At 45.7% G+C, this 27548-nt stretch overlaps 1 protein-coding gene and 2 long non-coding RNA genes across 7 annotated transcripts in view; 2 read left to right on the top strand and 1 right to left on the bottom strand.

Moving 5' to 3' along the window:
• LOC109028980 (uncharacterized) overlaps positions 1-21407 on the top strand; it is a 283881-nt gene extending 262474 nt beyond the window's left edge. For all 3 annotated transcript variants that reach the window (XR_010129434.1, XR_008670425.2, XR_008670426.2), the window contains exons 3-4: positions 13957-14065; positions 21071-21407. This is a non-coding gene — a long non-coding RNA (uncharacterized lncRNA). The remainder of the gene's footprint in view (positions 1-13956; positions 14066-21070) is intronic.
• The window catches only part of CCDC60 (coiled-coil domain containing 60), a 204668-nt gene that overhangs the window by 131616 nt on the left and 45504 nt on the right, over positions 1-27548 (bottom strand). The window lies entirely within an intron of this gene.
• LOC134756595 (uncharacterized) lies at positions 2885-8245 on the top strand. Its single transcript, XR_010129435.1, has 3 exons — positions 2885-5626; positions 5958-6350; positions 6961-8245. It is a non-coding gene; the product is annotated as an uncharacterized lncRNA (long non-coding RNA).

Genomic DNA, 27548 nt, shown 5'->3' with positions numbered 1-27548 from the left:
GGTGCATCTAGTTAGTAGATGCCCATGACGCTGCTAAACATCCTACAATATACAGGACAGTCCTTCTTCCCCCACAAAGCCGTATCAGCTCCAAACTTTCAAGAGTGCTGAGGTTGAGCACCACTGTTGCTAAGACAAGTGCTGTGTTTTTATTTTGCCTGGAGATCCCGGGGCACCCAGCACCTAGGTTGGCGGTGATCAGGATCTAGGTTTTGCTTTCCCCTACACCGGAGTCTGTGGTAGGCAGCCTCTTAGGATATCCCCCAAGATACCCACCTCCTGGTACTCACACTCTTGTATAATCTCCTCCCCTGGAGGTTGGGCTGAACCTAGTAACTCACTTCTAATGACTAGAATATGGCAAACGTGATGCAATGTCCCTTCTGAGATGAGGTTACAGGATAAACATGGCTTCTGTCTTGGGCACCTGCTCTTGATCTGGGGAAGACCAGCTTCCAAGTTGTGAGCTTCTCTTTGGGAGAGGTCTTCTCTTTGGGAGAGGTCCACATAGCAAGAAACTTATTAGGTTGGTGCCAATGTCATTGCGGTTATTGCTATTACTCTTTTTTTTTTTTGAGACGGAGTCTCGCTCTGTCGCCCAGGCTGGAGTGCAGTGGCGTGATCTCAGCTCACTGCAAGCTCCGCCTCCCAGGTTCACGCCATTCTCCTGCCTCAGCCTCCCAAGTAGCTGGGACTACAGGTGCCCGCCACCACGCCTGGCTAATTTTTTGTATTTTTTTAGTAGAGACAGGGTTTCACCGTGTTAGCCAGGATGGTCTCGATCTCCTGACCTCGTGATCCACCCGCCTCGGCCTCCCAAAGTGCTGAGATTACAGGTGTGAGCCACTGCGCCCGGCCCTTGCTATTACTTTTAAATGGCAGAAACCACAACTACGTTTGCACCAGCCTAATACATCTCTAGCCTACAGCCAGAAAGCACCTGATAACCAGCCAATAGCCAAGTGTATGAGCTCAGGAGTGAGCCGTCTCCCTGTTGAGTCTTGAAATAACTGTAGGCCCAGCTGCCATCTTCATTGTGGCCTCAGGAGATCCTGAAGCAGAGGCTCCCAGCTAAGCCATGCCTAGATTCCCGACCCACAGAGATTGTGAGATAATCAATGTTTGTTGCCTTTAGCTGCTAAGGTTTAGAGTAATTTGTCACATAGAAATATGTAACTGAAATACAGCTATACAGGAATAAACTCTCCACAAGAAACAGTTGATGATTTGGGTTACATAAACTCATTTACTTTCTCTTTAGGGGCTAGTCACAAAATTAATAGCTCTTCTTTGACTATAACAGTCTCCCCTATTGGCAAGAAAAATGTGTTGGTCTGTTTCAGGGTGTGAGCCATTAGCTGGCTCCCATATGCATTTAAAAAAAACCTTTTTATTTTTAATAAAATAAAGCAGAGAAACCCTTTTTATTTTTAATTTAATTTAATTTTTTGTCCACGGCCTGGGCATGACTTGGTTGTAAACAAGATCATTCCATAACTGAACTACCACAGGAGACAGTAGATTGTAGTATTGAAAAGCACAGACTTAATCAGACAGACTTGGTTTTAAATCCCAGCTCTGCCATTTGCTAACTGTTTGGGCAAGAGCCATAAGAAATACACCTTCTGGAGTGCCCATTTTATAGGTTAAAAAAAAGCCACTACCAAGGCATGGAGGGGCAGAGTGACTGCATATAACTACAGAGTCAGGAAATGAACCCAGTGGTGATCATTAAGTGAAGAAACTACTGGGTCGTTTCCAAGGTAAGCAAGTAGAACAGCAATCTCGGGCTTTCTTAATTGGTACATATGCATGCATGTGTGCTTGGATAGATACAACATATTTTTAGTAATTAATTATTTTTGAGACAGGGTCTTGCTCTGTCACCCAGACTGGAGTGCAGTGGCATGATCATAGCTCGCTGCAGTCTCGAACTCTCGGGCTCAAGTGCTCCTCCTTCCTGAGGCTCCCAAGTAGCTGGGACCACAGGCACGTGACACCATGCCTGGCTAATTAAATTTCTTTTTCTTTTCTTTCTTTTTTTTTTTTTTTTTGTAGAGGTGAGTTGTCACTATGTTGCCGAGGCTGATGTTGAACTCCTAGCCTCAAGTAATTGTCCCGCCTTGGCCTCCCAAAGTGCTGGGATTATAGGTGTGAGCCACAGTGCCTGGCCAGATACATCATCTTATAATTTTAATTTTCCTACTGCACTTGGCCACCTGGCTTCTAGTGTTATGCTCCATTTACGTACACACACCCCACCTGGATGGGACATTCATGCCAAGGGCAGTCAGAATATACCCCTCTATGGCCCTGCATGTCCCCTCGGTGTTCTCTGCTGACCCCACTGGCATTGTGGTGATTGTTCTGGCACCTCTTATGACAAGAAGATATTTGTCCTTAGCTGTCCTTAAAGTGGTATTTCCAGCCAGCGTGTTATGAACACTGAATGCTGTAAAGACTCACTGCTGATGAAGGAAATTTACAAACGTGAAACCAAAATGCAGCCGTGATGCCTGTCACCATCTCTCAGTCCCTGGAGGAAGTAGAGAAACCCTAGTGTATTGCATCCTCTGGTGCTCCGGCTTCAGCCTGAAGATCAGTGGGGGTATGTAGGTAAGTGAGTGGGGCTGGAGCACCAAGACTTGGCTTATATTCATGAAGTAAAAAGAAAACCAAGCAGCTCCAATTTAAAACCTTTTTCTTTTTTGCTATATTCAGCTTACCTTTTTATTATGTTTTGTATTCATATTTTAAACATATTCAAAACCACTGATTTAAGCAGCTATTCCTCTTACATTGTAAATGCTGTTTTCTCTCTCCTCCTCTGGATTCTAGCATTGCAATGTATGCGAGGAGTATGACCTTGTCACATTGTGTTTTTGGTTTCAGGCACAATGCCAAACAAAGAGTGGCTTCTTGGCAGTTATTTGTTCAGTGAGTGGATGAAGGGATGAAAATAAAACTTCAATATGTGTTGATTTTTCAACTTTTAGACAACTCAGAGACAAAGCCTGGGAAACTGAATTATGGGTATGGAATGTGAATGCTATTGATCTTGACAATGTAAAAATAGTAGTAAAGACGCAAGGGGAGCTGATGAGACCCTCATCTCTTCCACAAAGTAAGGAGTCAAAGACACTCTCTAGGGTGAATGGGGCAAGAAGACCCCAACTCACTCTCTCTCTCTCTCTCTATATATATATATATATATATTTTTTTTTTTTTGAGACAGAATTTCCCTCTTGTTGCCCGGGCTGGAGTGCAATGGCACGATCTCTGCTCACCACAATCTCCACCTCCCGGGTTCAAGCAATTGTCCTGCCTCAGCCTCCTGAATAGCTGGGATTACAGGCATGTGCCACCACTCCCAGCTAATTTTGTATTTTTAGTAAGGGCGGAGTTTCTCTATGTTGGTCAGGCTGGTCTCAAACTCCTGATCTCTGGGGATCCGCCTGCCTTGGCCTCCCAGAGTGCTGGGATTACAGGCATGAGCCACCACACCCGGCCTCATCTATATTTTTTAATTACAGAATTAAACACTAGGGGAGCTGAAGATAAGGCTACTTTTGGAGGGTGGGAGTTAGGGGTGGGGAGTGGTGTGGGGATGCGGGAACTAGATCCTCATCTTTCACAGCAGAAAATTATTCAAGTTTTAAATGCATAAACTAAGAAATACAGGTAAAACTTATATTAGAGGCACGGGTCATTGGAGGAAGTAGCAAAAAGTGTTAGACATGGCTGCCCTGAGGGATGGCATCAAGGATGAGAAGAGGGCAGGGAAGAGGGACTCCTGCTTTACAGCAGAAGATTTTTGATGATATTTGTTTTGTTTTTTTTTAAATCTCAGAATGTTTTACATTAATTTTCTAAAAACTAACAGAGTTTGAGAGCCCTAGTTGGAGTTAAAATACAGAGCCCGACTTTGTTCCCGTGAAAATCAACAAGCACAACAAGCCTTGTAATATCCATGCTCATTTCAGAGTCAAGACAAAATTAATTTGGAAAAGAAAATACAGCCGGGGACCAGAGTTAGCAACCTCAGGAAATTCAGGGAAATGTAATTGAGTAAGAATTATCTCCTTAATTACTTCTGACCAAATCAATAACAACGCTGGATGAGAAACCACAGTTGCCACCAGTAAGGATCAAGTCGCTGAGAAACCAACTGGGGTTCAGGCTTGTTTGAAAAGCAAAACACCTTCCTCTTCATTGTTAGCAAACACGGTTCCTGGGGGTGTGCGCGGAGACAGGAGAAGGCTGCAGTTTGCAGCCTGGGGTGGAGAAATGAGCTGAACTTGCTTATTATTTTCAAACGTGAAAGCCTGAATAGAGGAGCTCCTTTCTCCAAAGAGGAGCAAGCATGGATACCCTTGATGATGTCAAATGCTCATTTTCATGCTTTCCTGGGGTTAATCAGAGACCCAAGCAGGTTCATCACGCAAATTTGAAGGAGATGAGCCAAATGCCTCAAAGGTAGGTGAGGGAGCATTTTTGTTTGCAGAGCACAAGCTTTTTGTGGGAACTGCAAAGATTTCTTTCAAACCATCTCCATGTGCCTTTGGGGAGGGAGTGGTGAGGATCTTTGTCTCTAAGGGGCCCTGCTGGGCACGACCCTCTAGATCTGTCATGGTTTTGGAGCTGGGTTAAGATCTTATCTAGAGCTGAGATTCAAGAGTGCCCTATCTGCCTAACCTCTGACAGACCTACCTGTCCTCATCCCTGTTGGGGTCTTTGGCAACTAACCAGGACCTTCTCAAGTCCATCTCACACTTGGTGCCTTGCTCCTTGCTCTTCTGACCTGTGGACTTGTCAATAAATCATCCTCACTGTCCAGATATTTCTCCATTCCAAAAGGTCTTCCTGAGCCCCTCTGGGGGTCCCAGCTCAGAGCTAGGAAACACACACCCACCCCAAAACTCCCTCTCAGAGTCTCATTGATGGCAGGGTGGCTGGGGGGAGGTAGGCGGATAATTAAGCAGTTATGATATCATATGATGTAGCTGTGGTGGGAGTGAGGGAGCTGGGGGTGTGAGCACACAACTGACCCAGCAAGGGTGGAGGACAGTCAGAAGGATAAACAAAATGACTTTTTTTTTTTTTTGGAGACAGAATCTCACTCTGTCAACAAGGCTGGAGTGCAGTGGCGTGATCTTGGCTCACTGCAACCTCAGCCTCCCGGGTTCAAGTGATTCTCCTGCCTCAGCCTCCCAAGTAGCTGAGATTACAGGCATATGCAACCATGCCCAGCTAACTTTTTTGTATTTTTAGTAGAGACAGAGTTTTGCCATGTTGGCCAGGCTGTTCTCGAACTCCTGACCTCAAGTGATCTGCCCAACTCGGCCTCCAAAAGTGCTGGGATTCTAGGCATGAGCCACCGCGCCCGGCCTAAAGGAAATGACTTCTGAGTACAGTTCTAAAGGATGAGGAATGATTAGTATGTGAGGTGATGGATATGTTAATTAGCTTGATTCAGTCATCCCACAATGTATACATACATCAAAACATCACGTTGTATGCCATAAATATATACAATTTTTCATTTTTCAATTGAAAAAATAAAAGAAGAGGAAGGAGGAAGATGTGCCAGGCAGAGGGGACAGCATTTGCAAAGATCGGGATGGAGGTGAGTGAGAACTTGATAGTGAAGGTGGCTCAGTCCAGCTGGAGCATAGCAATAGGGTTGGTGGAGGGGAGGGGTGAGGAACGAGGGAGCGGTAGAAAGGGCCAGTCATGATCGTGACAGCAGCTGGGATCTGGGATTTTATGCAGAGGGCACAGGGGGAAGATGGGGCTGAGGGGTTTGAGTGTGGCTGCTGGGACTCTCCCCAGGCCACTGTGATTGGGAGTGGGACACCAATTTGTAGCTGGGTGATTAAAGCCCAATGTTACGCTCTTAGACTGCAAGCCCAGGAAATTTGCAACTTGGTGATTAAAGCTCGACGTTATGCTCCTAGACTCCAAGCCCAGGAAATCTGCAGACTGGCAGCTAGACGGTACTAGTTTCCTCCGAGGCATAGATGCTCCAGTCAACTCCCCATGGGAGCCTTCCTCTCTCACCTTCCATCCATGTGGCTTCGGAGGTGAACACGGGATGCAGGCCCAGCCAATCAAAATATTCCACCTCCCTGGCTGCAGGGAGGATCTTATTTTTTCATGAGTCTGAGACCCAAAGAAAAACCAAGGTATTTAGTCTCAGGACATTTGCTGCTGCTCTTGGGAAAGAGAAGATCTCTTTCTGCTGGGGTTGCTCCCATGGAAGAATGTGAGCCTAGAGCTCTTGGCGACTATCTTGGCCATCAACTTGGTAAAGCCTGCCTGAGAATGAAGGCAACACAGAAGAAAGAAGAGTATGTATCTGGAGATAATGTTTGAACACTTGGAACTCATTATTCCTAAAGCTAGGTTTATTTGTGGACTTTTTGTTAATCTTAGATAATTAGTTTTCTCTTTTGCGTAGGCCACATTGAATTGGGGTTTTCTATCATTTGCAACTAGCAGGATCTTGATTTGACCACAATTTTGTTAGCATATTGCAAATATTTTTGTCAAGACAACCCCAAACTACACCCCTGGAGAGTTACACTAGTTCTCTGTGGCTAAACCAAAATCCATGGGAGATCTTTCATTTAAAAATTATCAGAGATCATCAGCGTTGAGAGATTACCCAACACAACACCTCCATCACATGACAGACACACTAAAAACAGCTGCCATTTACCTACTAAGTGTCTAAGTGCATACTATGTGCTACCCACTTAGTTTTACACATATTATTTCCATTTACCCTTGCAATATATTTTGTGGGATAGGACTGCTATTATCTCCATTTTACAGATGAGAAAACAGGTCCAGAGAGGTTAATTTCCAGTTACATGACCGAGTAAGGAACAGAGGTGGGGTTCAAACACAAACTGCACTTTGGCTCCAAAGCTTGTACTCTCTCTGCTTCACCAACAGATGTGCAATCTAAGACTCAGAGAAGCTGGAGAATTTTCCTAACGTCACACATCAAAGAAATGGAGGACTCAGGACAAGAATACACGATCCTCTCCTTCCAACATGTCACCCAGCAGGTGCAATAAGTCAAAGGGCAGGGTATGGGATTTGGAGTCATACAGACCTGAGTTCACCAGCCAGGGTCTTTGGCAGATAAGATTACTCTTTGAGCCTCAGTTTCCTTGTGTGCAAGGTGAGAATAATCACAAAGCCTACTTCATAGGCTTGTGATGGAGAATCAACACAACATCACATGCAGGCCCAGCCAATCAGAATATTCCACCTCCCTGGCTGCAGGGAGGATCTTATTTTTTCATGAGTCTGAGGAAGGAACATGAGGCTGCACCTCCTGTGATGGACGTGATGTGTGTATAAAGTTCTTAGGACAGAGCCAGGTTTATGGGGGCTCTCAATAAATGTTAATTGTGAATGTAATTGTTACAATTAATAAGCTGTGCTGTTAATGAAGGTATAAAATGCAGGTGATCTGCCACATGACCACAGGCTAGTTGCTGAATTACAGCGGCCATTGGTCCCACTGGTAAAATAGGGTTATTATCCACCTTTTGCTCATGACACCAGGGCGTTACAAGAATTAATTAGCAGCTTTACAATGTACTGTGCACTTTGATGCTCTATAAACAGAGAAATGTGATGGTTGAATATTTGTATGATATTCATTATTGAGGATATCTTGAATTGGTTTACTGATGTTAAAATAAATTCAACCTTCCAAAAGTGGATAAATCTATCTGAGTCAAACAAAAGAAGACTGGGTTTTTTATTATCTGCCAACACCTTAGAAACCTACAACAACTGGACATCTGGACATCCATAGGCTGAGCTCAGTGCCCCGTGTCTTGAACATAGAAAGAGATGCTGAGATTGTCGGGCTGTCTCTTCCTCTAGATCTGAGCTCCGTCGGGGCCAAGATTGCGTCTTGTCTTGCAGTAGATCCCCAGCCTTGAGTACAGGATTTGATACGCAGCAAGTGCTGGATAAATGCTTGATGAATGAAAGGATGGATGGATGGACAGATGGATGGACAGTTGGATGGATGAATGGGATCCTGAACCTCTTGGTGATAGGAGATTAGATGGGTCTGGTCTCAAATGCTTGTGCCAAAGTAGATGGGGAGTCACATCAGGTATTGGGAGAGAAAACCTCTCAGGCAGTGTGGTAAATTGGAAGGACACTTGACATCACACGGACCTGGGTAACCAGCTCTGTGACCATGGGCCTTGGACCAAGCCCCTCTTTCTTCATCTGAGAATGTTGATAATGTCTTTGAGCTGAAAGTAACAGGAAACTCCACTCACTGTTGCTTACACATAAGGAAATTTATTACTCCATGTAAGAAGTACAGAGTAGGATTTGGGATTTCAGGGTTGACTTTGAAGGTCTGTCATGTCACTGAGCTCTGCACAGAGTGAATTGCCCACAGAATCAGCCTCATCTTTAGACATCTTCCCCTCATGGTTGTAAAGTGGCTTCTGGCAGAAACCAGGGTCAAGGTTTCTTTCCCGCACCCATTGGCCCAAATGGGCTCCGGGATGGCCATTATTCGAACCAGTTGTTGGTGAAGCAAATAAGATAGCTATGACTGGCCAAATCCAGTGCTGCTCAAGCCGTGGTCCATGAACCAATGCCAGCAGCATCATTTGGGAGCTTATTATGCCTGCAGATTCATGGACTACATTCTGACCAGGTGAACCAGAACCTCTGGTGTGGACCAAGGAATCTCCACTTTCAGGCATTCCTATGGCTGTTAAAGTCTGAGAACCACTGGATTAAACTCAACTGGGAGGGGAGGGACAACTACAAAATACAGGTGATAATGCCAACGTTAGAGGGTTGCTAAGAAAACAAATAATATCACATATGTGAAAGACTATCACACAGTAGGTGCTTAATACATGTTGGTTTCCTTCATTTCTTTCCCTTTTTAGCGATATTGAAATATTTACTCGTCTCCATCAATTATCTTCCTCCACCCAGTGCTAAATATCCTCATGCTGCTCTGACCTATGGAAACCAACTGGGCCGGGTGCAGTGGCTCACGCCTGTAATCCCGGCACTTTGGGAGGCCAAGGTGGGTGGATCATGAGGTCAGGAGAGCGAGACCATCCTGGCTAATATGGTGAAACCCCGTCTCTACTAAAAATACAAAAAATTAGCCAGGCGCGGTGGCGGGCGCTTGTAGTCCCAGCTACTCGGGAGGCTGAGGCAGGAGAATGGCGTGAACCCGGGAGGCGGAGGTTGCAGTGAGCTGAGATCGCACCACTGTACTCCAGCCTGGGCGACAGAGTGAGACTCCGTCTCAAAAAAAAAAAAAAAAAGGAAACCAACCTGTAGGCTAACTTATACTAAGGTGGGAGTGACACATAGCATCACTAGCTTAGTAGCATTTTCACCTTGAAAATGCAGAGCATGGAGTGCACGATACTTAATCTAAAAGGCTGCTTGGCAAGTGGTGTAATATTAGGCATGTAGCAAGTTTTGGTGTGTAGGGGTATGTTTTAGTGTGGACTATGCTGCTCCATCCTCAGATCATACCCCATAGGTAATTTCCTACTCTGGCCACACTGAAGGGACTAGTTGGCTAAGCTGGATGCCCAGTGGCAGCCACATGAACACAGGGTGCGATGTGGGAGGGCTGAGGTTAGCCAGGCTGATGGCATCACATACATCCTTCTCTTCCCCCTGTCTTCAGAGCCCTGTTGGGGACTGTTACGGAGAACGTAGCCCCTCTTGAGGCTTTGATCTTTGGCTCTGCAAGTTCCAGATTCCCTTTGAAGTATAATTATAATTAAAAGGAAAATCCCAAGCAGACACCAGATGAGGTCTGCACCCGACATGCACTGTTGGCAGAGTTTCCTAAGTCAACAGCTGGCTCCGCATGTCAGGCTCAAAGGAAAAAAAGAAATTGGCCACTCATTTGAAGGAACTTTATTCTGAATGAGCTGGAACTGTAAAGGTCCCTTAATCCCTGGAGAAAAGAACAGATGGGAGGGCAAGGGAAATGTTGGCAGTGAGAAGATGATTAATTAAGTTGGATCCCAGGTCCCTCTTTCAACAGGAGGATGCCCATCTGGGTCCTGGGTGCATCTCCTTTTGAGCACCCCATGAACTAAGAGGGTGACTCCAGTTTGTCATCCAGGCTTCCAGAGCTGGTTCTTTATCCTAAGCTAGGGACACAAAGACTTCTTCCTTGGGATCAAGATAAACTGGGGCCTCTTGAATTGATGAAATATTCATACCCCACTGCCCTTCATCCTATATTTTTTTTCTCCATAGTTTTTGTTTGAAAAACTTCCTTTGGCATTGCATGGCCCTAAATTGCAGGTCAGTATCATCACTGTGTGACTCTGGGCAAGTTAGAACCTCCCCATGCATCAATTTCCTCATCTGTAAAAAGGAGACATTCATAATATTGCCTTTCTTTTTAGAGATATGAGAATTACAGCTAATAAATTCTAGGTACCTCACATAGTACCTGGCATTTAGTGTGTGCTTAATAAATGTTGTCTATTAAGACAATTCTGGGCTCTGCAATAAACTCCTTAGCTCTTGAAGGCCTAAACTAAACCTTACTACAAAGAGTCAGTATGCATTAAACAATCTTAAGACTATAAAGGGATCCTCAAGACAGATTATCTAATTGTAAAATGCTAGTTTCACCACTTAATAGTGTGTCCATGACCACTTTTATCAGTGAAAAGGAAAAGTGAGCAATTTGATTTTTTTAAAGGAATGGAGTTTTGCTCTGCTGACCAGGATAGAGAGCAGTGGTGCTGAGAGGTGACAAGGTGCTAGCAGCCCTCACTCTTGGCGCCTCCTCGGCCTTGGTGCCTACTCTGGCCGTGCTTGAGGAGCCCTTCAGCCTAAGCTGCACTGTGGGAGCCCCTCTCAGGGCTGGCCGAGGCTGGAGCTGGCTCCCTCTGCTTGCGGGGAGGCGTGCAGGGAGAGGCACGGTTGGGAACTGAGTCTGCATGCCATGCTCCCAGGCCAGCACGAGTTCCAGGTGGGGGTGAGCTCGGAGGGCCACGCATTAGGAGCGGCTGGCCGGTGCCGGTGCCTGGCAGTGATGGGCTTAGCATCCGGGCCAGGAGCTGCAGAGGGTGCGCTGGGTCCCCCAGCACTGCCGGCCTGCCCGCACCACACTCAAATTCTTGCCAGGCCTCAGCCACCTCCCCGCAGGGCAGGGCTCGGACCTGCAGCCCGCCATGCCTGAGCCCCCTGCCTTCCTCCTCCCCTCCGCTGCCCCTTCCTTCCCCCAGGCCACCCCCTTCCTCCCCCCCGCTGCCCCTTCCTCTCCCCCACCCCCTTCCTCCCCCTGCGCTGCCCCCTTCCTCCCCCCTCCTGCAGCCCCCTTCCTCCCCCCCTGCTGCCCCGTCCTTCCCCCTGCCACCCCCTTCCTCCCATCCCCCCCCACACTGCCCCTTCCTCCCACTCCCCACGCCACCCCCTTCCTCCCCCTCCCATGCAGCCCACTTCCTTCCTCCCCCACCCCCTTCCTCCCTGCCCCACTTTCTGCCCCCTGCCCCCCACTTCCCCTCCCCGCCCCCCTCCCTCCCCTCTCCCCCACCCTGCCCCCCCCCAGCCTCCCTGACGGGTGCTGCCCCCTGCTCCGTGGTACCCGGTCCCATTGACTGCCCAAGGGCTGAGGAGTGCAGGCAGCGGGGTGGGACTGGCCGGCAACTCCGTCCCTGCCCCACTTGCGAGATCCACCAGGCGAAGCCAGCTGGGCTCCTGAGTTGAGTGGGGACTTGGAGAACTTTTATGTCTAGCTGGAAGATTTTATATGCAACAATCAGCACTCTGTGTCTAGCTCTGGGTTCATGGATGCACCAATCAGCTCTCTGTATCTAGCTAATCTGGTGAGGACTTGGAGAACTTTTATGTCTAGCTAGAGGATTGCAAATGCACCAATCAGCACTCTGTGTCTAACTCAGGGATTGTAAATGCACCAATCAGCACTCTATCAAAATGGACCAATCAGCTCTCTGTAAAACGGACCAATCAGCTCTCTGTAAAATGGGCCAATCAGCAGGGTGTGGGTAGGGCCAGATAAGGGAATAAAAGCAGGCTGCCAGAGCCAGTAGAGGCAACTGGCTCAGGTCCCTTTTCAGATCATGGAAGTGTTGTTTTTTTGCTGTTGGCAATAACTCTTGCTGTTGCTCACTCTTTGGGTTTGCACCACCTTTATGAGCTGTAATGCTCACCATGAAGGTCTGCAGCTTCACTCCTGAAGCCAGCGAGAGCATGAACTCACAGGGAGGAATGAACAACTCCAGATGTGCTGCCTTTAAGAGCTGTAACATGCACTGTGAAGGTCTGCAGCTTCACTCCTGAAGCCAGCGAGACCACGAACCCACTAGAAAGAAGAAACTCTGGACACATCTGAACATCTGAAGGAACAAACTCCGGACACACCATCTTTAAGAAATGTAACACCCACTGCGAGGGTCCATGACTTCATTCTTGAAGTCTGCGAGACCAAGAACCTACCAATTCTAGACACAGTGTTATCACAGCTCACTGCAGCCTGGAGCTGCTGGGCTCAAGTGATCCTCCCGCCTCAGCATCTTGAGTAGCTAGGACCACAGGCACACACCAGACACTTGTCTAATTATTTAAATTTTTTTGTAGAGACTGGGTCTTGCTATATTGTCTAGGCTGGTCTTGAACTCTTGGCCTCAAGTGATCCTCCTGCCTTGGCCTCTCAAAGTGCTGGGATTACAGGTATCAGCTCCTGTGTCTGGCCCAATTTGATCTTTGAGGTCTCTTCCAATGGGACTCACTGTGTCATTATGACCCCCTTCTTTCTGGGAAAGGGCCCACACCAAAGCCCTTGTTGTGATAGTGGGTCCCTGTTCCACTGCTGCATCCATGACCCATTCCCCCTCTTTTGGGATGGCTTTCTGGCTGGTCTCCTAGGTTCCCACTGCCACTCTCACCTCTATACAATCTGGAGTGGGTTGAATAGTGTCCTTCTGAAACTCACATCCACCCAGAATGGGACCTTATATGTTACCTTTGCAGATATAATTAGTCAAGATAAAGTCATACTAACTTAGGCCCTAAGTCCAATGGCTGGTGTCTTTATAAGAAAAGGAGAGGATAAGGCCAGGTTTGATGGCTCACGCTTGTAGTCCCAGCATTTTAGGAGGCTGAGGCGGGAGAATCACTTGAGGTCAGGAGTTCGACACCAGCCTGGCCAACATGGTGAGACTCAGTCTCTACTAAAAATACAAAAATTAGCCAGGCGAGGCAGTGGGCGCCTGTAATCCTAGCTACTTGGGAGGCTGAGGCAGAGGAATCGCTTGAACCCGGGAGGCAGAGGTTGCAGTGAGCTGAGATCAAGCCATTGCACTTCAGCCTGGGCAACAACAGAGCGAGACTCCATCTAAAAAAGAAAGAAAAGGATGCATGATGGAGGAGAATGCCATGTGAAGATGGAAGTGGAGACTGGAGTGATGAGGCTAAGATGGAAGTGGAGACTGGAGTGATGAGGCTACAAGCCAACAAACACCAAGGATTGCAGGAGCCACCAGAAGCTGGGAGAGAGACATGGAACATGAGAGCTTCCAGAAGAAACTAACCCTGCTGACATCTTGGTTTTGGACTTCTCACCTCCTGAGCTGGGAGAGAATAAATGTCTGTTGTTTTGAGCCACCCATTTGTGATCATTGGTTATGGCAGCCCTAAAAACTAATGTACCATCTTTCTATAGAGTGAAACTCATTACCGTGCTGATATGGTTTGGGTCTTTGTCCCTGCCCAAATTTCATGTCAAATTGTAATCCTCAATGTTGTTGGGTCCTAGTGGGAGGTGATTGGTTCATGAGGGTGGATTGCCCCTCTGGTGCCGTTCTCATGATAGTGAGTTACCACAAGATCTGGTCTTTTAAAAGTGTGTGGCACTTCCACTCTTTCTCTCTCTTCCCCATTTAGTAAGACGGGCCTGCTTCCCCTTTGCCTTCCGCCATGGTTATAAGTTTCCTGAGGCCTCCCCAGAAGCCAGCATCATGCTTCCTGTACAGCCTGTGGAACTGTGAGCCAGGTAAACCACCTTTCTTTGTAAATTACCCAGTCTCAGGTATTTCTTTATAGTGGTGCAATAATGCACTAATACACATGCTCTTGCTCAAGACCCTTCAGTGGCTTCCATGGATCACAAAGGAAAGCCTCAATTCTTCAGGGTGTTCTATAGAGTCATTCATGACTTTGCATCTGTTGGTTGCACCTCTGCCCAGATACACTCTTTTCTGCAGCCACTCTGAGTACTTCTGAAACACGCTGAACTCCTGGAAACACATTATACCTTCTGTAGGCAATGCTGTTTCTCTCTTCTCTCACTTGGAAAACTACTCATCCTTCAAGACCCAACTTAAGTATCATCACCATTATGAAGCCTTCGTAAGCACCCCCTTCTTCAATTCTCCCTCCACTGGCTGAGTTAGTCATGCTTCTCTGTGTTTCCAGAGCATATTGATCAAGTCTCTTTTCTTGGAACACTGAGCTCATGCACTAAAGTTACTTGTTTTATGCATCTGCCCCTATTCAGGTAGGGGTCTGATCCTGAGATCAGAGCTGACCTTGTAAGGGATCAGTGAGTGTTTGTTGCTTGACTAAATGAAAGTTGGAGGAAAGTGACATTATTTAACAGGAGATGCAACAGCTGGAAGGTGGCAAGGACAAAAAGGACATGAAGGACAAAGATATTCAATTTTCCCATTCAGTCTTGGGGAGACCAGTTGCCCATATGGTCGTGCATGCCATGCCTTGGTCACCCATGAGAATTACTGTTTTCTGTGCATCAACGGGGGTATTCATTCTGGGAGTAACTAGAAAGTGCAACTGTGCTTTTAGGGGATGCCTGGGGGGGCAGTGAGAGGTCTCCTTGGGCTTTGCCAGAGGCACGGAGTATGTCCTTGCCTGGACTACCACATGGTGGGTGGACGCTAAGCATGTAGATCTCTTGAAGCATGAAATTACCCCGTTTCCTTTGTAACAGGTAGAAGGAACTAGGGAAAATGCGTTTAAGAAGAAAAAGGAGAGACGTTGGGGAGACAAGAGACAGTAATGCGGATTTTAGTATCAGACAGACATAGGTTTCAAATCCTCAAGCTTCTGCTTCCCAGTGGAGTGACCTTGGACAAGTCCTTTATCTTCTCTGAGCCTCTGTGTTCTCATTTCTACCATGGTGAAGGTGCTTATAACAATACTTGCTTTGCGGTACAGTTGTAACAATTAAACTTAGTGAACACAGAATGCCTGGCATGTAGCAAGCTATTGGTAAATGGAATCTGTCATTTTTTATCTAGCATGATGATTATTAGTTCCACAAATATTTTCTGGGGGCCTATCAAGGGCCTGTCATAGTTCCAGCATCTTGAGACTCTAAAATGCTTAAGCTCAAGATGATCAGGGCTGTTAAACACTGTTTTACAACACCAAACATGGCGTGTGTACGTGCTCACTTCCTGAAGGTGCTGGTTAAAGTCTGATGGCTTCATTGTAGCCCTGTTGCACCAGAAGAGGTCATCTGACCTTGTGTCATTTATTAAATGAATCCTTATTTCCTTGCTCTATCCCTTCACTGAAAACGTCACACAAAAGCAGGAAGCTCCAGACTGATATTTCTTTCCTCTTGAAGCCTGTCCAGGTGTGGGCACGAGTTGCCACTTTGAAGGCTCTTTTCTAAGCCACTGGGAGAAAATTTCATTTGCAAAGCTTTCCCTGTGTCTTGCTCTCCAAGGGCGAGTTGATTAAGCATGTTTGTCTGCATTTATTCCATGTACATTTCAAAAGTTGTTTACTGCAGCTACATTTTAAAAATATAAACATGCTCCCTGTTTAATGCAGGTACAAATCTCCAGGATGTGCATTTTTGAGCCTAGGGCGTAGGTGGAGATGCAGACAAAATAAATACAATTCGGGAGCAGCGAAAGCAAAACAAGGAATCATTTGTGAAAGAGAGAATGACTGCAGGAAGTATAAAATCAGAAATACGCTTTGGAACTCTTGGATGCTATTGTGAAATGCATTTTCCCCCTCCTCCCTTTCCAAGGAAAACTTAAACCATATTTCCTGCACGATGAAATCTTTGAAATGGCCCAAATCTCATTTTAACAAAAACACATGATTGAGTTTGTCTAATTAGAGATTTAATGAGCTGTAAAATGTATGGTGAGTACCTGACAACCCTCAGAATTCTTTCTTTTTTGTGACAGGATCTTGCTCTGTCACCCAGGCTGGAGTGCAGTGGTGCAATTACAACTCACTGCAGCCTCAATCTCATGGGCTCAAGTGATTCTCTCACCTCAGCCTCCTAAGTAACTGGGACCATAGGCGTGTGCCACCATGACTGTCTGATGTTTTAATTTTTTGTATTTTTGTAGTGATGGATTCTTGCCATGTTGCCCAGGGTGGTCTCAAACTCCTTGTCTCAAGCAGTCCTCCTGCTTTGGCTTCCCAAAGTTCTGGGATTACAGGCGTAAGCCACTGCACCTGGCCACAAAACTGTTATATAGCACTTGCACCTCACAAACTCGAGACCCAGGGTCAGGATGTTCAACCTGGTTTCGTTTAGGAGGCAAAGTCCTCTGTTCTCCAGAGAGAGGTTTTGTACAAACATGTGGTTCATGCATTGCCATGGCTGAGCATCAACTAGCATGGCTGACTGCAGCCTATGGCATTCCCTGATTGATTGATTCATTCATCCCGTAAATATTTATTGAGCACCACTTTGTGCTAGGCCTTATGCTATGGTGTTTGGTATTGGGGATAACCATGATCATAACAGTCGTTTTATTGAGTGCTTATTATGCACCCTGCGTTGGGTAAGAACTTGGCATGGCATCTCTCATTTGATCTCCACCACAACTCTACTAGGCAAATGTTACTATTATTATCACCATTTTACAGATGAGAAAACCAGCCAGGACTAATTCAGCCATAATTCCAAACTCTCAGGAAGAACCTTATTGGTCTAGCTTGGGTTAAGTGTCCACTTCTCCTCACAGCAGAGGTGAAGAGAGTGGAGCTGTGTCACTTAGTTCAAAGCTGGCTACAGTCCAACAGGAGGCAGTTCTCAGAGAAACAGGGTCTCTGTGAGTAGCTGCCTTCTTCCATGTCTGCTGGGCTGCAGAGGGTGGATTTTGGGGAAGATGAAGTGATGGATATCCTAGACCAGTGATATCCTAGGTCTTGGGACCACTACACTGGGAAGTTTCACAGCATCTCCTACATCTGAACTCCACAGGACACCTCTTTCTCTAGAATAAATCACCCTCTCTTGATCTCTGAAAGGGTTTATGTTACTTATGATTGAGGGGGGCCTGAGTTAGCTGGTCTTGTAATCACAGATTGCTGAATACTTCCAGAGCCCTCTCCTGGGTTTTGGCCCCTGACCTCTGCAATATTGCACACCGAATTGCACAGTGGAGCAAAGCAGTAGAATGAACAGCTGTCTCGAGCACTCAGACGTGCCACACACTGGTATGCTGCGGGACCCCATTGCAGAAAGCTTCCAGAAGGTGGCCACTTCAGACCAAGCATTTTTGCAGGGCTCAGAAGGAATAAAAAGGCACTGGACCTTCGCTAATCCTAATACAGAAAAGCCCTGTCAACCTACACAACAAAATTCTTTTAGCTTTCTCTAGGAGTACCAACAACAACAGTAATAACAGCGCTAACGATAGCTCTCATTTGCTAGGTGCCAGACACCGCAGCATCACATGACATGCACATTACTCTGCAGCATGCACATTACATGCACTTTTCTGTTTGACATTCACAACAGCCCTTTCTGGTAGAGGTTATTATTGGTGTCATTGTGCAGAGGCAGAAACTGAGGCCCAAGAGGGCCAAGTAACTTGCCCAAAGGCACATGGCTATGAGGTATGGGTGGTGACTCTCCAATCCAGATCAGTCTGAGGCTAGAGCTCAAGTTCTAACATTATATCCATGCCTAAGACATTAAGGTATTGTCTGGTATTTCAGCAATTTGATGGTTATTGTTGAAGTCCTCAGGATCTGCAGCTCAGAATATCCTCTATAAGTCCTGAAAGCACCCAGACGTGGATGGCATTTTAAGAAAAGACACACACACACATACACATAGACACATACTTGGAAAAAGAAGTCACACTGGCATGAATGGTGACAGTAGGTGCTGCTGGTCCTACTGTAGCTTAGAGGAGCTCAGAGTAGCCACAGAGACGTGTGGGTAACAGTCCATTTTCTGATGCTTCTTGACTTTGGTTCATCTCAGCATCCTCAAATCCTCCCCTCACATTTTATAAAAAGTAAAGTCATGCAGAACTGGGTGCTTCATTGAGGAACGTGGTTAAGACCTAATCTAAAATGAGAAATGGCATCACACAAAATCCTGAATGTGTATTGAGGTCTGACTAGTTGGCCTGAGGTTAAACAGCAGGAAATTAAGCCAAGTGGCATGGCTGCCCCGCCTGGAAGCACTGCTGCTTTTTAGAACTTTTGTAAAAATAAATGTCAATGAGGGCAAAAGGAATGAGCTCTTTAAAAATAAATGCACCTGCCACTGTTCTTGCTTAAGATCATCTAACTCCTTGCTACTCAAAGTGTGGCTCGGGAACTAGAAGCATCTGTGTCACCTGGGGGCATGTCAGAAAAGCAAGTCTCAGCCCTACTCTGAGCTGCTGAATTCAAATCTGCATTTCCACAAGGATCTCCAAGTGATTCCTCGCAGATTAGAATTTGAGAAGCAGAGAGCTTCCTTTGGTCATCAAAGAACTCATCTTGGCATCATTATACTGAAAGAATAACCACTGGATTCTCTGAGGGGTCCATCCACATTCATTCATTTGTCCATTCATTCATTCATTCATTCACCCATTCACTGATTCATCTATTTAAAAAATATATTGATTATCCACTAAATGTCAAGCACTGGGGCTGTGACTGTAAACAGGAGAGATGTGATGTATAGAATGGTGGGAGAGAAAGACACTAAACAAACATTTATTTAGTTATTATAGTAAGTACCAGGATAAATTTAGTAAGCACAACAAACACAGTGGTTTAGGGCCCTGATCTGCTTACTGACAGGGAGCACCTGCAGGGAGGATTAGGGAAGGTGTCTTTGGGAAGTAGTATCTAAACAGACCCAAAGAAGGACAAAAGTGTGTTTATTAAGGGAATGTTCTGGGCAGCAGGAATGGCTTGTGCAAATGCCTGGAGGTGGGAAGATGTGAGGTATATTGAAGCCTTGTCTTTTACGATTTGAGAATGGCATTATGGTAGCATTACATGTAATAGTGAGATGTTAGGAGCCCTTCCCCCCTTAGGAGAGAGATTTGATGACCTATTTATTTTATGCATGAAAATATGCATCATTACAGACTAAACAGACATATTTCCCTCTGGAGAAAGTCTACTTCTTTCATGTGGCCACACACTGACCAGGAGTCAGGGTGTCTTCCTGATGCAGAGAAGAGAAAGTCATCTTTGTCTTCCATTTGCATTTTCCATTTAGTTTTCAATTCATCAGCCACTAATGGTAATGTGTGCAAAGCCACTACCCAAATGAATGGCAAGCTTGCTCTGTGTATGTGTGTGTGTGTGCATGCCTGTGTGTTGGTGGTGATTTGTGGAAGTGATGGGAGGTGGGTAGGGGGGCTAACCCTAAAGATGCCTTGGGTCTGGGGCTCAGGGGCTCAGACTTACCATGATCGACAATCCCCTGCCATTTCCCACTCTACTTGCTTCTTTTCTAAGCCTGTCTAGTATGTTACAGCTTTGTGAGCACAAGTAGTGTATTTGGGAGGTGATCCTGGGAAACCCCCCTAGGAGACTGGGACAAGGAGAGGAAGGTATGTTAATGAGCAAGCAGGTGACCATTGTGGGCAACTTGGGGCTCAACCCTGCTGGCACCACAGGGGAATAATATAGAGTTGGAGTCAGCAAACTTGTCTAGAAAGGGCCACACCATAAATACTAGGCTTTTGGGGGTATACAGTCTCTTGTACAACTCTGCCCTTGTAGTATGAAGGCAACCGTAGACCATATGTAAAGAAATGGGCGTGGCTGTGTTCCAGTATAACTTTATTTATAAAAACAAGTGGTGGGCCAGATTTGGCTGGTGAACTGTAGTTTGTTGACTCTTGATATAGAAGATGTCTCAGAATTGTTGCATCTGAAGGCAAGACAACTGAGGTACTTATCTGTTATCATTTGTCTGCCATTGGTAAAGGGATGCTCCTTAAGGCATTGCCTTCTTGTCCCTTCTGAACTGCCCCAGACCACAGACAGAGAGCCAGCCACAGGTGCTACTGTGGGAAGCCATGAATGTGCATGAGCATGGGAAGAGCCAAGAAAGGGGACTATTTTATAATGAGTGAAGACTCAGAGAGGGCAAATGATGGTATGAGATCACAAGAAAGGTAGTGGTCATGATCAAAACAGAGCTGATCCCTATGCTGTTTGTACATGGTGATACTCTAAAAGTAGGAAATTTTGTGCAGTGTTTTCCAGTTGCATTTTAATATCTGTCTAGGAACTTTTGTTCTGAAGCACACCATTTAGAAAGCATGTCACCATAACCTATTCCACGAAATGGATTTTCTTCTGCTCCCCAAACTGTTATAGAAGCATTTGAGAATCAAAGTAAGAACAAAGATACATAATTTAAGTGTTTATTCTTAAGAACCTTTTAAAATGTCTTGATTATATGTGTTTCCAAGATGTACATATAGAAACTTTGCAAATCAATGAAAAGACAGCAAACTACCTAGTAGAAAATAGGGCAAATAATACAAATAAGGTAATTCTCCAAAGAGAAAATATAAATAAACAATGAATATATAGATGATCCTCAATCTTGACAATCAGGTAGGTACAAGAAAACAACAACATGTCCTCTTTGCCCATCACACTGGCAGAAACTGAAATGCCTTATTAAAGGGTGGATGAAGATGCGAAGTAACTGGTACTTGGATATTCAAGTAGGCTGTGATTTGGTACAAATTTTCTGGAGGTTTATTTGATTAATAAAATCTGTTTCCTCTCACTTTCTTCTTCCAAGAACAAGAGAAGGAATCACAATTGGTCCATGACAGTCACGGTCATCTCATTCCTCTTGCCAGTGGCAGGTGTATGTGTGTTTGCAGCTCAATCCTGTCCAAGGGGATCCAAGGACTGCTGAAGAGGCATGTCTGCACATGTCACCTAGAACATCTCCAGCCATCATGTGATCTCTGGGGGAGGCATTCCCAACTCTCTGAGAGAAGCAGACCAGAAAGATGGAAAGAAAGCGCCTGGCTCCAGGATGATGACATTGAGCCGATGAATTAACCACCTTTGTGCTGCTCTAACCTTCAGAGTTCACCTTAACATGAGAAAATAAAACCCTTATTGCTTAGCCACTGGGATCTTCTTTTATTTGCAGCCAAAAGTATCTTAACTGATATAATTATCTCTCCCATATAGAAATGGGGGCTTATGTGTCCAAATAGGCAATGTACAAGTATTTTATTATAGCATTGCATGTAATCGTGAGACATTAAGAGTAACCTGAAATGTGCGTCAGAGGGGACCTAGGGAAATCAACTGTGATTCAGTAACACTATGGAATTTGAGGCAGCCGTTAAAAGCAATTAGGTAAATTTTTATGTGCTGATCCCAACATCTCCAAGATCTCTAAGACATTTAAGTTTTAAGAAGTTGTGAAATAAATACATATGGTATAATCCCATTTATGAAAAACAAAATAATCCTTAAAATAAAATGTGTAAAGATTCATATATATACACATTCATACCTATAGAAAAAGGGGGTGGGAGGAATCACATCATATACATAAAAGCATTTACCTCTGGAGCTGGGAGATGGGCAGGGGGTGAGAGTTAAGAGAAACTTGTGCTTTTTTATGTACGGCATTTGTCCTTTTAGCAACACAAATGAGTGAATTTAGGGCTTTGTCATAAAAAGATAATGTTTGGAAAATAGCCCACATGCTCATTTTAGAAAAATCTAGCAAATACTAGAATGCACAGATGTAAGTTTTGTTCAAACCGTGCAAGACAGGTTTTCTGTTGTTGTTGTTGTTGTTTAGAAAAACACAATATTTCAGGTTTCCTGGGGGCAAAGAGGAACTTCTCTTCAGATCCTCAAATGATTTTCATGTGTGTGGCACAATTACTCGGGCAGAGTTCAGTGTTTTTAATCAAAAGCTACTTGTCAAGTAGGCAATGTCACTTTGCCTAGCCTGCGTAAACAAAGCTTTGTGAGGACTGGGTTTGGAAAGTGGAAGAGCTGAAACATTTAAATTGGAGTGTGTGTGTGTGTGTGTGTGTGAGAGAGAGAAAGAGAGAGAGACAGAGGGGGAGGGAGGGAGAAAGAGAGAGTTGAGGGGGAAGAGGGGAGGAGGATGGAGTACTCTGTGTGATGTACACAATTCTGGAGAATTCTCCATAGAAATATCCACCCTGTGTTTTCCAGCACCGGCTCTGCTCCTAATCACTTGGAACCATAAGAATTTGACCTTCCAAAGGAGAGAGGCTTCCTCGCAATGCTCGGTTGGTAATGACTGAGTTGTAGGCACGGACTGTTTCGTAATTGCCTTCCAGTTGTCTCCTACATTTTTCTGAGTTGGGTACCATTAGTCTTAAGGCTCCTGTCATGTGGCCATTAAATCATTGTTTTCTCTGACAGCGTCATTTCTGCAAAACCCTGGAGAGAAAATACTACACATTTTCCAGGACTGGAATGCTGCCACCTGGTCATTATGCCCAGCAGCCCTCAGACGGCTACCCCTAAAGATGTGCACCTTTGGTGCGACCGCACCATGGCTCCCCAGACTAAACAGCTCACTGTTACTGGTTGTTTTTGTTTTGTTTTGTTTTGTTTTTTTTAGAGTGGAATTACCCTGGTCAGCAAGCACCCTCTAGCACTAATTTAGGAGACTGAGTCTGACAAATGGGTGTAAAGAAAAGAAGAATGGCAGGAAAAATATTGGTTTTCAGAAATCAAAAAGGATGCTTCTCTAAGGGTATCACTTATTTTTCCCTCCACCCCTGCAACCTACCCAGGGCAAGAGCAGAAGAAAAATTTTTCCAATAGGGTCTAATTGTTGTCTGAAATAAATGAGAACAGGGAGGTTTGAGGACTGCTGAACATGGACAGATGAGGTGGGAGGAATGGTCTTCATGACTGATTTCCAACAGCCGAGCTGCAAGGCTGAATAAAGAGGATGCCAGTGAGTCCTTAACAAAACAACAAAAAACCAAGGCTTGCCGCCTTCAGGGATCATAATTTATTCATTCAACAAATAAATGGTTGAATGGTTAGTGGTTGTTCTGTGCTGGAAATTCTTCTAGGAGCTGGGGACACAGCAATGAACCAAGCAATGTCTCTATATCTTAACTGGGCACTGAGTAGGAAAGAGATGGTGCACTCAAATTGGGAACTGGAGGAGGAGTTGAATAAAGGGACTATTTGCACAGACTGTTTGCATAGATCCCCCTACAAGGGATGGTGCAGTCCCCTGGGGCTAGCAACAGCAGGGAGCTGTTACCACCCTGAAGGGGCACAGAGGGGGAGCAGCGACTGGCAGCGAAGAGGTTAGTGGTAGGGAGAGGCCGTGTGACAGGAGCCAGGACCAGAGAATCACAACCAACCAAGTCCATGTAGCAAAAATGAGACTGGGAACAGAGACTCCAACCTTTCTATCTCCCTGCCCTTTTGTATTAGTCTGTTTTCAGGCTATTTATAAAGACATACCTGAAACTAGGTAATTTATTTTTTAAAAAAGAGGTTTAATGGACTCATAGTTCCACATGACTGGGCCTCACAATCATGGTGGAAGGCAAAAGGCACGTCTCACGTGGCAGCAGGCAAGAAAGAATGCGAGCCAAGTGAAAGGGGGAAACCCTTTATAAAACCATCAGATCTCGTGAGACTTATGCACTATCACAATAACAGTATGGGGGAAACTGCCCCCATGATTCGATTATCTTCCATCAAGTCCCTCCCACCACATATGGGAATTATGGGAGCTACAATTCAAGATGAGATGTGGGTGGGGACACAGCCAAACCATATCACCTTTGATCTCCCAGCAGTGCTTTCTATTGGCTGAATCCAACTGGAGGCTGGAGAGCAAGGGAGGTCATTAAGTTGTCATTCTCCTGGGGCACAGAGCAGGGAGGAGAAGGGTGGCAAGTGGTTCTGGAGAGGCAAATGGTATATTTCCAGCACAGTCCTTGTCCTCAAGGAGTCAATATTCTACCTATGGGACACAGACCATAAACAAATAAGCCCATAGCTCTATAACACAATGTTGCCAGGACTTCATTAATCTAAGCAGCACCTCTGTGCAAATTAGAAAAAGCCACCCTCTCTCCAAATGGATGCAGCCCCGTGCCAGGGCACATGGTTTCGCCAGTGAAGCAAGGGCTGGATATCAGCCCCCCCACTCAATGTTTGGTCAGGAGCTTGTGCAGAACTCAACCCACAAAATACAATATCCTTCATGGCCAAGTGGTCAAGGTGTCATAAAGAAAATTGAGAATCCACGACTTGGAATGAGCTGGTGACAGGTGATGCCCAGAAATAGCTTTTCTAGGGCATTAGGCTTGGTCATACCAGTGACATGGTGACATGCTGCAAACACAGTGTCATTAAGGGGCCCCAAGGATGTCCAACAAGTTGCTCTCCCAGGACCAGCCCCTTGCAGCTCTCTGCAGACTTCACAGGTAGGCAGAAGCCAGGATGGGTCCCTTGTAAAGTTAGCCACCAGTGGGAGCTGCCCGGAGCTCGCAGGGAATGGCAGGTCTGTCTTCTCCCAGCTCCGGCTCCCTGAACTGTGATGAGCAATTTGTCTTTCAGCCTTGATCTGCTGTCAGTGGGGCTGACACTGACTCCAAGTATTAATTTCTTCTTGAGCTGTCTTACATTGCAGTCGACAGAGGGATGGAAAATGAAGTAGATTTGCCAGATACAGAAACTCATCACCCAGCTGCCTTTATTAGTGGTGAAGCTGCAGGGAGGAAGAAGGCCTGAGCTGTGCTCCTCTTCTTTTCTTAAGAAGCAGATGCCAAACCCCTAATGAAGCATCTTTCATTTTGCAGCCCTGTGCTTTGACACCTTTCTGCCTTCACTCTCCCTTGGCTGCACAATATCTTAGCTCTGTCTCTCTCTCTTTCTTTTTTTTTTGAGATGGAGTCTTGCTCTGTCCCCTAGGCTGGAGTGTAGTGGCACGATGTCAGCTCACTGCAAGCTCCACCTCCCGGGTCATGACCATTCTCCTGCCTCAGCCTCCCAAGTAGTTGGGACTATAGGCGCCCGCCACCACACCCGGCTAATTTTTTGTGTTTTTAATAGAGATGGGGTTTCACCGTGTTAGCCAGGATGGTCTTGATCTCCTGACCTCATGATCCGCCCGCCTCGGCCTCTCAAAGTGCTGGGATTACAGGCGTGAGCCACCGCGCCCGGCCTAGCTCTGTCTCTTTAAAGTGGCTAGGCAGAGATATTACAAAGAAACCCATGGACACCCCAAGTCTTTTCATCAGCTTATAACATGCTCACCCATCTCATGAACATGCCCTCTTGAAGGTCTCTTGTGTTGTCTAGATTGCGTTTTATTCAGGCATCTGTGGTGGGCAGAAAGAAACAGGTTCATTCAGCTCAAGTTTTTAAAAATGTAGGAAATCTCATGGTATCCAATGACAGGACGGCTCAGCTACTTGCTGTGTCTCTTGAGCTCTCAAAAGGCATGAATGCTCAGATATGCTACTTTCTGCACACTCGTTTCTTTATTCTTTCTCTCTTTATCCTGGCTCCTTCTGCTCTCGCACACAGCCCATCACAGCTGTCCCGGCCCTAGAGTTTATGGGGCCCTCATCTCCATACTCTGTGGCTATCTGGATCCGTCTTTCAGTGTCTAAAGTCCAAGTTCCAGATAAGGAAATCTGATTGGTTCAGCTTGTATCAGGTGTTTCCCTTTGGTCCAATCATCTGTAGCCTGGAGGGTGGGACCATGTGGTCGGTATAGCTTCCTGTCTCTGAAATAGGAAATATGGGTGGGGCGAGAAGACTTCTCTAGAACATCCAGAAAGAGATGCTATAGAAGCAAAAGCAGATCTGGATAATATATTTTTTATTTTATTTTTGTAGAGATAGAATCTCACTATGTTGCCCAGGTTGGTCTTGAACTCCTGGGCTCAAGTAATTCTCCCGTCTTGGCTTCCCAAAGTGCTGGGATTATAGGTGTGGGCCACTGATCCCAGCCCAGATCTGGATTTAAATCTCTATTCATCCAATCACTTCCAGACCTTTGATCAATTATTTAATTTCTTTAATTAATTTAATTTCCAGTGCAGTGGCCACCCAGGGTTATGCCTGCAAGACCAGCTTCAAGAACATGGCTAACAGGCAAGCACAGAGGTTCCGCCATCAGTAGATCTCCAATTACCCTGGGTCTGCTGCATTTTCAGCACCTCATCTCTTTGGGAGCAAAGGAGAGAAGTAAAGCTTTGTATTCACATTGACTGTATTGGGATGGGTGGGTGGTGAGATAGTCACAGCTTGGTGGCCCGGCATGTTTGGGGAAACATGAAACATAATCACATCACTATTGTGTAGAATGCGTCCATGGCCTCCCCTCACAGTTAGGCTCAAGGTCAAAATTCCTCATAACAGACTTCAAAGACTTCATGAATCAGCCTAAGTGTATATCTCCATCCTCATCTCCCAGTGTGCCCCATTACACTCTGCTCATTCATTCATTCATTCATTCATTCATTCCCACTGTTCTGAATGCCTGTGATGGGCCAGCCCAGTAGTACAGGCCATACTGGGCCTCCTTGAGCTCCTGCTGTCTCATGACTCAGGGCCTTCACGGATGCTCTTCCCCCTGTTATGAATACTTTTCCCTCCACCCCTTCATCAGTTAGGTGCTCCCACAGAACTTTTGTACCCTGTTCCCCCCTTCTGTGTCAGGACTTATTGGGATGAAGACAGAGGGCAGAAATGGTGCTCATCTTGCTTCCCTGTACCCGCAGTGACCAGTGCGCTGGCTGTCACACAGCCGAGCATCAGGCCAAGTCTGCTGAATGGATTAATGTCAAAAAAAGGCCTGGAAGACGTATCTCTGCCTCATGGTAAAACGCTAAAGACTGCTGTGAAGCTCATTTGCAGGTTTTGAGAAAATTTTAATTACTGAACATTGACAAGGGAAAGAGTTTTTGTGGCTAAAAGTTTTGTGGCTAAAGCACATGAAAATCAGCTTCATGTTTGTGGAAGGAGAAGAGAGGTATGCATTTGCCTGGATGGGGTCAAGTAGGGTTTCTCCCTGGCTCTGCCCCTGCCCCGCCTTATCTCTCTCTCTCAAGCACTAACGATAAAGATAGGAAGGTCATGAGAAGGTGTCAGATGCCTGCAAAGAGCCAGCCTGCTTTGTGCTCACTTACTGCACATTCCTCTGACTTTAGAAAACAATAATTTTCCTTAAAGGGTCTCTGGTTGTAGCACAGGCACCTCCCCATGTCACCTGCTTCAACTTT

The sequence above is a fragment of the Gorilla gorilla genome, chromosome 10 (assembly GCF_029281585.2).
Source record: "Gorilla gorilla gorilla isolate KB3781 chromosome 10, NHGRI_mGorGor1-v2.1_pri, whole genome shotgun sequence".
NCBI classification, from domain to species: domain Eukaryota; kingdom Metazoa; phylum Chordata; class Mammalia; order Primates; family Hominidae; genus Gorilla; species Gorilla gorilla.
The sequence above is the reverse complement of the archived record's forward strand: the minus strand, read 5'-3'. Positions and strand labels throughout refer to the sequence as shown.